This window comes from Urocitellus parryii, chromosome 7 (assembly GCF_045843805.1).
Source record: "Urocitellus parryii isolate mUroPar1 chromosome 7, mUroPar1.hap1, whole genome shotgun sequence".
Lineage (NCBI taxonomy): Eukaryota > Metazoa > Chordata > Mammalia > Rodentia > Sciuridae > Urocitellus > Urocitellus parryii.
Window position 1 is genome coordinate 90,427,127 of NC_135537.1, and position 11,534 is coordinate 90,438,660.

General features: G+C 35.6%; 1 pseudogene; it reads right to left on the reverse strand.

The window, feature by feature from the left end:
- Positions 1–8,345: 8,345 nt before the first annotated feature.
- LOC144256347 (small nucleolar RNA U3) lies at positions 8,346–8,549 on the reverse strand (annotated as a pseudogene).
- Positions 8,550–11,534: the final 2,985 nt, after the last annotated feature.

Here is an 11,534-nt window from a genome sequence, read left to right on the forward strand (position 1 = left end):
TTGAAAGTATTAATGCACTATGTTCATACTCAGATTCATGGAACTGGAAATTAGAAAAAGAAATTTCTCACTTCATTTTTGAAATAATTCACATTTAGGAAAATGAAAGTAACTGTAAACTCATCTTTTGTAAAGTTACATTTTTTTCCCAAAGGCAATATGTAATTGAAATTTTATTATCCAATCGAAGGGGAAATCTTTTAATCTTTAGCATGAAAAGTGAGACCCAGAATTTAAGCAGTCCATTTTTAAAAATAGACTTGGTACTGTAAGATTTGCTAATATGTTCTTATGGTGATGGGTGCCACAAATAGAAAATATCACTAGATCAGGGACTTGAACGCACTTTTGCTTGTATTGAATATAGACTAAGAGAGGAAAATGTATTTAAAAGAAATATGAGAAAAGAAAATGTGAAAGTTTTACAGGAAGAGGGGTGGAATGTGATATTTAATGCTGTTGTATGGAGTAGCAAAATGGCTTTGCTGGCACTCAAAGCTCCTCACTTAGCTGTTTCTGAGACTTCAAGAGTTATAAAGTATGACTGTAAAACTAATTTTCTTAACATACACATTAAGTGAGTGTTAGTTACATCCTCAAAATAGTGAAGTTAAGGCTTCACACTAATTCTAGTGACATAATTTTTATACAGAACAATTTTAGAGTTTTCAAATACATGTTTAAATCTCCACTTTTTAATTATACTTAATGATTATCAATTTTTCCTTTTAGAATATAGTTGATTTGGGGAGGAAAATTTATTCTGCACAATAACAATCATTAAAAGGGGACAGTTTTTGCCCATTTAAAGTGCAGAAGTGAAAATACAAAATAAAGCTGATTTTTTTTTAACTTGTAAAAAAATTCCCAAGAATGAATTTCAATAGCAGCATTACTGGCTAAAGAGTCTAACAAAGGAAAAACTGAATCTGATAAGTAGAAGTCTAGTATCTGTATTTTGAAATACTGTACTATAGTTACACTTTAAAACACTGTATCAGGTTCCCATATTTTCAGTTTTAACTATAATCTCTTAACCTGATTTAATCATTAAATTTAAAATTCTGTGCCATGGTTTATATGTTCAAATTCAAATCATTTTAAAATGTGACAAATGAATTTCATGCAAGTTGGCAATAGTTCTGGTACTAAAAATTATGGTTGTGTTTTCTGTTTACATAACCTATTTAGTATTAATCCCTGTGTCTAGAGGGCATTCCTGCGAAGAGTGCCCTCATTATTATCTTTAACATCTACAACCTGTGACTTGTTTTTTAAAGGGCTTTATGTGAACTATGATGTAATTTTTCTAAGTATTTTAAAAAAGGGTAACAAAAATCATGTACTAATTCTGATCAGAAAAATAAGCCAGGAAGTTGATGGTATTCATTAGATTTTAACTAAATGAAATAGTTCCTAATGATAACAGTTATATAGTAAGGATAAAACACTAACTTAATGTGTATTCAGTTTAAATTGTTATGTATTTTTAAATTGCCAAGAAAAACAGTTTTGTACATTTGAAAAATTTTTTTTCCAACAGCTTTCATCTTCAATGTCTTAATATAACCCTTACCAAAAAAAAAAAAAAAAAAAGGAGTTGGCAAAAACAGCCTTCTATCACAAACACTTTTTTAATGAATAGTAGCCTAAAACTTAATATTTTTATAAAGTATTGTAATATTGTTTTGTGGATAAATGAAATAAAAATTCTTGTTGAATGCACCTACATATCTTTTCGATTGCTGTTCATATTTCTCATTAATTTTTTAAAAATTGATATGTTCTGAATTTATTCTTCCATTGGGGAAAAAAATGTTCAATTACTTGTAATTCCTGAACAGAGTTAAATCAGTTCTTTGTTAAGTTTACAATACTACTGAACCTATTCTATGTGGTTAGTTTTCCATGTCAGGTGAGGGACATTTTTACAAATATTTTCTTGTTTTAAAATTGTACCAGCATGGGGAACACCTGTAAATCCCATCAACCCTAGGGGGCTGAGGCAGGAGGATTGCATGTTCAAGACCAGCCTCAGCAACTTAGAGCAAAATCCCTTCTCAAAATAAAAAATAAAAAGGGCTGGGGAATGTAACTCAGTGGTAAAGCACCTCTGGATTCAATTCCCAGTTAGTGTATTACATAGAAAAATGTTAAGTAATTTGAGTGAAGCTATTCACAACCTATGTGAAGGGTACAGAATGACCACTTTTGACCAGTAAAGGTCTTAATTTTCTAAAAATGTAAAATCTGTATATTCATGTGTGTTTTGCAATTATTTTATTACAGGTTTAACAAAAATAAAATTATATAATTGTAAATGGCCAATCAAATGCATTTATGTTTTTTCAGTATTGTAATTGTGTTAATTACCATTACTATCATGTCATCTAAAATTGTTATTGGCCTTTTTCCTCATTTTCAAAAAATAACATTAAATCAGCACACATGCTTCCTTCAGTAAACATTCATTATTTTTGTAATATGTAATAGTTCCTCAGCTTAAGGATGTTTTCTAGTTTGCTCTTTGCCTTTTAATTTTACATGTACTTTCTGACATTTAAGTTGTACATTTGTATGTTGTCAAAGCTATTTATTATGCTAGAAAACACTTAATCCACCCCAAATTAAATGTTCATGTCATTTATATTATAATTTATGATTTTGTTTTTTAAATTTCAATTCTTGTGGAAGTTATTTAAGTTTAAAAATGTGTCTTTATGATTTAACAAGTTTTTCCCATGTAATTAATTTTTCCAGCACCAATCTATTGGTTCATCTATTCACACCTCATTTGAGTTCCTTCCTTGAATATATACATATTTACAACATCTGTTTTATCAAATTAACTTAATATTTCTGCAATTCACATAACCTCTAATTACTTTCACTGGGTAGTACATTTGAATAATCAGTAAGGCAGCTTCCCTTTTGTATTCATTTTTCTTTTTTTTTTCTAATCTTGGTATCCTGATAAATTCTTGATAAAGCATAGACTTCATGTATTCACATTCCAAAAAAATTCAGGTGAGATATTGGTTGGGATTGCATTGTTTATAAACTAGTTTAATAAGAATTGGCCTCTTCCAGCTCAGTCTTTCCAACCCATTTATGTGTATCTTCACTTATAGTTAAGTCCTGCAAGTTTTCTTTCAGGAAATAGAAGAATAATCTCATCCAGTGTCTGACCACATTGCTCTAAAGCCAGATCCCTATCTTGTTACAAAAGAAACCAACATGCAGAGACGGTGCATAAGGCCCAATAGTATTTATTTCCTCAAAATCAGCTCCTCTCTGCCCTTCCTCCAGAGTATATACTCTCCTCTTTTTTTGTGTTTTGTTTTGTTTTATTTACATCAAGTTGAGTTTTTGTCACTGGCAACCATAGTCCTGATTCAAATTATTAGTAGAGAAAGGTATACTCATGATTAAAATGAGCAACCAGAGGCTCAGGTAGAAGGATGACAAGTTCAAAGCCAACCTCAGCACTTTAGTGAGACTTTCAACAACTTTATCTCAAAATAAGAAAAGATGGGATGTAGCTCAGTGGTAAAAAGTGCCCCAGGGTTCAATCCCCTGTACCAAAAGCAAGGGAAAAAAATTGCAACGTGTGTCAAATTCATCCCTTTTCCCTCACCATTTGGACTGCCCTACTTCTGGAAGGCTGATCAGTACTTATTAGGCTATTTCCTTGCTCTCTGGATTCCTGTTGTGCCAAGTCAACAAGAGGAAGGTAAGAGGAAGCTAGAAAGCAAGGTCAAGGTATTTATTCCTCTGGTTCCCTTCCTGTAAATTTGGGCTGATGCCGAAGATTTCTCTCAATACATCCTCCCCCATACAGTCTCCTTTTGGAATGCTGAAGATTCCTCTCAATACATCCTCCCCCATACAGTCTCCTTTTGGAGACTGGTAGCTACAGTTCTGTTTCTGACAGTGTTTTTGCTACTAACTACACTTACTGCATGAGTCCTTGTTCCCCTATTCTGCCCACCTCTTTATAAATATCTTTGATTTACCTTAGTTTGAGTGTGCCATCTATTCCAGTCAATCCGTGACTGGTATTTGTCACAGGTATCAGTAGAAAATAGAAAACTCAATTTTTATAAAAGTGGCAATTCAAACAAAACAGCAAATTTTTCAGTACAATAGCAAAAAAGTATTTTTCAATTACATTTATGTATTTTTTAATCTGGTAAAACTCCATTAGAGTATTTGATTAGCTGTACCACTCCAATTAAAGAATGAATGAATTATTCAATTCATGGATGAAAACAATAGGAATAGGAAGTAGAGGTGATAAGAAAAGGAAATGGTATAAAAAGAAAAAATATATCTTGGTGTGTAAAAATTATTTGCAAAATGGGCCCCTTAAAATTGGTCAAAAAAAAGGGCCCCAGATCTCTAAGAAAGAGATGCTGAATATTCAATTTTAAGGTGCATGCTGGGTCTTCCTTACTCCTTCCTTCAAATTGGGTACACAAGTTATGGGTCAGGAATGGAATTACTAAGTACAAGAAAGGGTAGATTTCATGCCGTAGTTTAAAAGCAGTGAAGAAATAAACAATTCAGCAAAGATAAAAGCTGATTGAGTATGAGAAAAAGAAATTCATTAAGTACTTTTCAGAGATCCTTGATGGGACACTGGATAACACTCATACATGGAAGAGCTTCACTTAAACCTTAAAGGTCAAGTTAATTTGAGGAAGCTGGAGGACTTAGAAAATGCAAAGGAATAAAGTGCCTCTAGACAATTTTTGATAATAGAGATGGCAGAAATAAGAGGTAAAAGTTGGCAGCCAAAATGATTGACAGTGATCCTAATAAAAATTAATATTTAAAGTGATGTGTTCCTTAAAGATTATCAAATTCCATTTACTAATAATTGTACTATTTTCAAGGAAGCTTTAGTCTCCTAAACCTAGGGAATATACTATGGAACTAGATGGCAAGTGAATATATGCCTTGCTGTGACAAAATACCTAAGAAAAACAATTTTAAGGAAAGATGTATTTTTGCACATGGTTTCAGAGATTCAGTCCACAGTTGTTGGCCCCATCTCTGTGGGCTTACAGTGAAGCAGAACATCATGGTAAAGAGAGTATGCTGGAGCAAAGCTGCTCACCTCAATGACAGGAAGCAGAGGGAGGAAGGGACTGGGGCAAAGATGTAGAACACAAGGGCACACTCCCAAGGATCCATTCTGTTCAACTATGTCCCACTCCTACAGGTTCCACCACCTCCCAGTAGTCCATTCAGCTATGGAATAATCTATTGATGAGATTAGAGCTCTTGTGATCCAATCACTTCTGAAAAGTTCCACCACTGTAGTAGAGTCAGAACCAAACTTTCAACACATGAGCCTTTGGAGGACATTTCATATCTGAACTGTAATAATTGGTTATTTCTGTAGTCCTTAACTTGCTAGAAATTAGAAAAGGGTAGAACCAGCCTGGTAGAAATTTTAAGAAACTCTTAGAGCCTAAAGAAACCTAGTCCAGAGAAAATACAAGCCAGGTGCAGTGATGCTTGCCTGGAATGGCTTGCCAGGAGGCTGAGGCAGAAAGATCAAAAAGCCAGCCTCAGCAACTTAGTTACACACTGTCTCAAAAAGGGCTGAGGATGTGCCTCAGTGGTAAAGTAAGCCTGGGTTCAATCCCCAGAACCTAAAAAAAAAAAAAAGGTATTAAGAAAATACAAGAGGAAATTCTTCAAGTACAATTCCAGAGATTTCAAACTTAGAATCAGCAAATTCAAAGAGGTTGAGGGATCCTTAAAAGAACTTTAAATTTTTTTTAATAATTTATATATGATAAAATTTACCATTTTAATAACTTTTATTTATTTGTTTTTATATGGTGCTGAGGATTGAACCCAGGACCTTGCATGTGGGAGGCGAGCGCTCTACTGCTGAGCCATAACCCCAGCCCCAAACTTATCATTTTAAGTGCACATTTAGATAAGTTGACAAATATTTCAGTCACAAAACCACTACCATTCAATTGTGATATAAAACATTTCTGTCATACCAGAAAATTCCATCATGTCACTTTAGAGTCTTCTCCATTCACCTCTGAACCCTGGCAACCACTGAGTACTTTGTCACTATGGATACAAATGGAATAATATGTAATCACTATGTCTGATGTCTTTCACTTAGCATAATACTTTTGAGGTTCATCCATATGCTCGGGTGAATGTTTCACCAGTTTAAGGCTATCATGAATAAAGCTGCTATGGATATTCAAGTGTAAGTTTTTACTGTAAATGTAGGTTTTAAATTCTCTTGAATACTTTGGAGTAAGATTACCAAGTTGTATGGTGCAATTAACTTTAACTTTTCTAAGAAACTTCCAACCTGTGTTCTGAAGAGTCTGCCATTTTGTACTCCTATCAGCAATGTATGAGAGCCCATGCTTGTCAATACCTGCTTTTGCTAGCCATTTTAATTGTTACCATTCTGGTAGATATAGTATTGTTATGGTGGTTTTAGTGTGAATTTCCCTAATGATTAACATATTAAGAGTCTTAAGCATATTTTGAATTCATGTATCTTTTTTAAAAATATTTCTATTAGTTGTTGGATGGACCTTTATTTTATTTATTCATTTACATGCAGTGCTGAGGACTGAACCCAGTGCCTCACAGGTGCTAGGCAAATGCTCTACCACTGAGCCACAACCCCAGCCCAAATTCATGTATCTTTTTTGATGGGGTGTCTCTAAAACATTTTACCCATTTTTTGGTAGTGAGTTGTCATTTCAGCATTCTGGGTACAAGTCCTTCGTCACATTATGTTTTACAAATCTTTTTATCCCAATCTGCAGCTTGATTTTACCCTGACTTTTACACAAGAAAACAATTTTGATGAAGTCTAATTTATCATATTTTTCCTGTTATGCTTTTTGTATCATAAGAAAATATGGCTTGGGGCTGGGGTTATGGCTCAGCGGTAGAGTGCTCACCTTGCACTACAAAAAAATATTAAAAAGAAAAAAAGAAAGAAAAGAAAATGTGGCTTAATGGGGCACTGTGGTGCATCCTGTAATCCCAGCCACTCAGGAGGCTGATGCAGGAGGATCAAGAGTTCAAAGCCAGTCTCAGCAAAAGTGAGGTGCTAAGCAACTCAGTGAGACCCTGTCTCTAAATAAAATACAAAATAGGGCTGGGGATGTGGCTCAGTGGTTGAGTGCACCTGGGATCAATCCCCGGTACCAAAAAAAAAAAAAAAAAAAAACGTGGATTACAAAAATTCACAGATTTTCTCTTATGCTTTCTCTACAAGTCTTATCATTTTAACTCTTAGATTTAGTTTGTATTCCATTTTTAGAAATTTTTTCATGTAAGTCTTGAAATCAAATAGCTTAAGTTCTTCAGCTTTGTTCCTCTTGAAAACTGGCTATTTAAATTTCCACACATATTTTTGTCCATATACATTTTAGAATTAACTAAAATGTCAAACTTTGTTTAAAACCCCTCCTGGGTAGGGGATGAGGATATAGATCAGTGGTAGAGGGCCTTCTCAGCATGCCTGAGTCCCAGAGTTCAATCCCCAGTACCACCAAAACAAACAAAAATCCTTCTGGAGATTCAATTACATTGCATCATATCATCAAATCTATACTGAATTTTCCAATAATATGAAATTTCTCCACATGTTTAGGTCTTCTTTTTGCTCGGCAAAAAAAGTTTTCAGTATACAGACCTTTTTTTTTTTTAAAGGAAGAAAGTAGAGAAGAGAGAAAGGAAGGAACACATTTTTTTTTTGAGAGAGAGAGAGAGAGAGAGAGAGAATTTTAATATTTATTTTTCATTTTTTGGCGGACACAACATCGTTGTTTGTATGTGGTGCTGAGGATCGAACCCCCATGCTACCGCTTGAGCCACATCCCCAGCCCAGTATACAGATCTTGCATATTTTTTTGTTAAATTTGTCCCAAGTATTTCATACTTTTTATGCACTTGTAAGAGGTATTGGTTTTTGTCTGTTTTGAATTTGTTTTTAAGACAGGGTCTCAATACATTGCCCAGGCTAGCCTTGAACTCAAGTGATCCTTCTATCTCCGACCCTCAAGTAGCTAGAACAGCAGACACACCCCACCACACCTGACTTGATGTATTAAGTTCTTATTTCAATTTCCAATTCTTGATAACTAGTGTATCAAATATAAATTGGAAAAGCCCTAAGTTCAATCCCTAACCCTAAATAAATAGACCCTGTATCTTGTGAACTTGTTAAACGTAATATTAGTTCTAGTAGCTTTTTTGTAACCTTTGTTTTAGTATCAGGGTAATATACTAACTTCTTTTTACTTTGTTTTTTTATTTTTACCAAAATCATAACAGAAACCACTCAGATGGTGTCCTCTTCCTGTTATTCCCCCAAAGGGAGAACAATAGTCAGCAGTGGCAAATAGCAGCTGGAATAAAGCAAAGGCCAGCTTCACACTCAGGAAAGGACACTTTATCACTTTCTTGTCATTTTCCATACTCTACACATTCAAATTTCTCTAGAAACAAACTGTAGAAATGATCCCTGAAAGTATTGTCTTCTAACCTCTTTTTTAAAATGAGATGTCCCTCTTCTTGTATTTTCCACAGTTTAAGTTAGGATTCAGTTTTAGTGTTGTACTTTCTATGGATTTGTAACCATATATGACATTAAAATGTAAAATCTCTGTTCTGCAAAAAACACTGCCAAGAGAACAAAAAGACAAGCCACTGACTTGGAGAAAATATTTGCAAAAGACACATCTAATAAAAGGCTTGTTATTCAAAATATACAAATAACTCTTAAAATTCAACAATAAGAAAACAACCAACCATATTAAGAAATGGCAAAAGACCTTAATAGATAGCTCACTAAAGAAGATATACAGATGATAGGTAAGCATAGCAAAAAATGCTTCACTACATATCTGATCAGAGAAATATAAAACAAGTTACCACTATATATCTATTGGAATGGCCAAAACCCCAAACACTGATACAACCAAATGATGGTGAAGATGTAAAACAACAGGAATTTTCATTCATTGCTTATGGGATATAAAATGGTAGAATCAAGTTGACAGTTTGGTGGTTTCTTGCAAATGAAACATACTTTTTCCATGTACTCTAAAAATCCTGCTTCTTGGTGAATACTGAGAAGCCCAAATGAGTTGAAAATGTATATTCATCCACACAAACACAGACACATGAATGTTTACAGCAGTTGTACTAGTCCATTTGTGGGGCTATAACAAAATACCACAGACTGGGTAATTTATAAAGAACAAAAATGTACTTCCTCACAGTTTTAAAAGCGTGACCGACCGCCCTCAGGCGCCACCGGGACAACACCCAGGCCCGCGAGTCGCGGGCTTTACCTGGCTTCAGTACAGTGGGAACTGGAAGCGCGGGGAAGGTGGACGCTTTTTATATCTCTGAGGAAGCAGCCAGAAACTCTCCACCTTTCCGATTTATTTTTTCCCCCTTATTTATCGTATTTTATTTGCCTGCGTTTGAAATGTCTTGGTTTTACTTTTTTGATTCACGTTTTCCTGGAAAGGGGAGAGTGCTTATTATGCAATAAGTGCAGAAGAGTTTTGTAGGGTCCCCACCAAGGAAACCCGAGAAAAAAAGTGCTGACAGCTTCCCCGCGGAGAACTTGATAGGATTTGAAGTGACAGAGACCAGGAAGTCTGGTGCTGGGCGTCTGGAGTGGTGATCCTGCCCCTGCCACAACTTTGCTGTGTGCCTTGGAGAAGACCCAAACTTCTCTGTGCCTTTTGGGACTATGAAACGAAGGGGTCACCGTTGGAATGAGAAACTAAGCACTGAAAAAAACTCGAGTCACATAGGAGAACACTCGTGAAATTACTGTACTTAGAAACTTGGTTAGGAAGGTTTTGTCACTGTAAGGAGTTATGCAAAATATTGAAGGGCTTTTTCCCCTTAATGAGAATGTCAGAGGGACCCCTCTCCCTATCCCAGCGCCCCCACCTCCCAGCTGTCTCTAGTGGTGTTCCTAAATATAAAAGTTCTGAGCAGGATTTTGTTTGGGGGATTTTTCCTCCTTCTGGAGTGCTGGGGAATCCATCTCTGGGACTTGTGGCATACTAGGCAAGCACTCTACCTCTGAGTACATCCTCAGCCTCTGAGAAGGGTCTTCACGGGGACTGTGCCCCACTTTGCTCCTCTGGTGAGATAGCCATACTAGAAAAAGTTGACTCCATATGTAGGGAATGTAAAGAAACTTGCCCCAAAGTGAGAAATAACCAAAATTAGGAAAATGTTTCCTTGTAGGGATGAAGAGGAAATGGGGTGAGGAAAGGTACCCAAGTACTCTTTACTCACACTGTGATGTTTTACTTTCCAAGATGGGTAGATGGCAGATTGGTGTTCTTTACATTTTTCTCTGCTCTTTACGAACCTGAAATTCTTTGTAAAAGAATTTTCTAATAGTCCTCTCAAAACATGCTAATTAATGTTATTAAAAAAAGTATCCATTATTCTGGCATTAGCATCTTACTGCTTTTCAAAATTCCTACAAGTCCTTTCACAAATGATATTATGATAAATGACTTTTTGTAAATCCAGTTGATGATCCTCTGTGGACCTCCAAATAAATATTTGAAATTTTACTGATTTGTAAAAGTGCAAACACTTAATTGAGTGCTACTGCATTTGCCCCTCTGAAGCTTGACAGCTGTGGGTAAAGCACACATTCTAAGCCTAGGCTTTCTCATCTATAAAATGAGTACAGTGGTGTCTACTTCATGCATGTAAAATGAGATACCTGAAAAGAGCTGACAGAGAGAAGGTCCTCAATAAGAATTGGCTATAATTACTATTTACATAAGAGGAAACTGAAAGCAGAAAGAACTCTGACCTAGCCCTGAGCTTTGAATTTGTGAAGTGTTATGATAAACTATTTTATTATAGGAGGGTTTAAGAAATAGCATTTGTTTCTGGGACTGAGTGGTGTATGACCCCTAGGTGAGGAAAAATTATCTGATACCTGTATTGCAATTTCATAAACACATAAGCATTTCTCCTCAGGAGATAGAGTGTATGTTATGTGCTGACTCTCAAGTGTTTAGCAGAACATGCTGCTTTGCAGTTCTCCACCGTGATTGCTTCATTTGCCCTCTGGCCATGCTGAACTCAGCACTTTAGCTTCTTTTCAGCATTTAGCAGAGCAAAACTTCCTGATGAGAAGTCTGATATTTTTATAAAGAAGTCCTGAAACACTCTTCAAAATCTGTTAAAGCAGAAGTTCCTGATCATTTCTTTCTGCCCTTATTGGAAACATGGAGCACTCAGCCTGCATGTATTTACTAATTTCTTGCTTTCCAACACTCATCAAGCACCCAGAAAGCCCCACAGCTGTGAGCTCGCATCTCAGCTCAGCTGCCCACTGGCCACCTCCTTGCAGTATTTTCCCTCTTATTTGCTCCTTATCTGTGAGCTCCCTTAATCCCTAGTCCTGTCCTCCCAGCAGTTAGAAGATGTTGCCTACTGCATCACTGAGAAGACTGAAGACAGTCAAACGC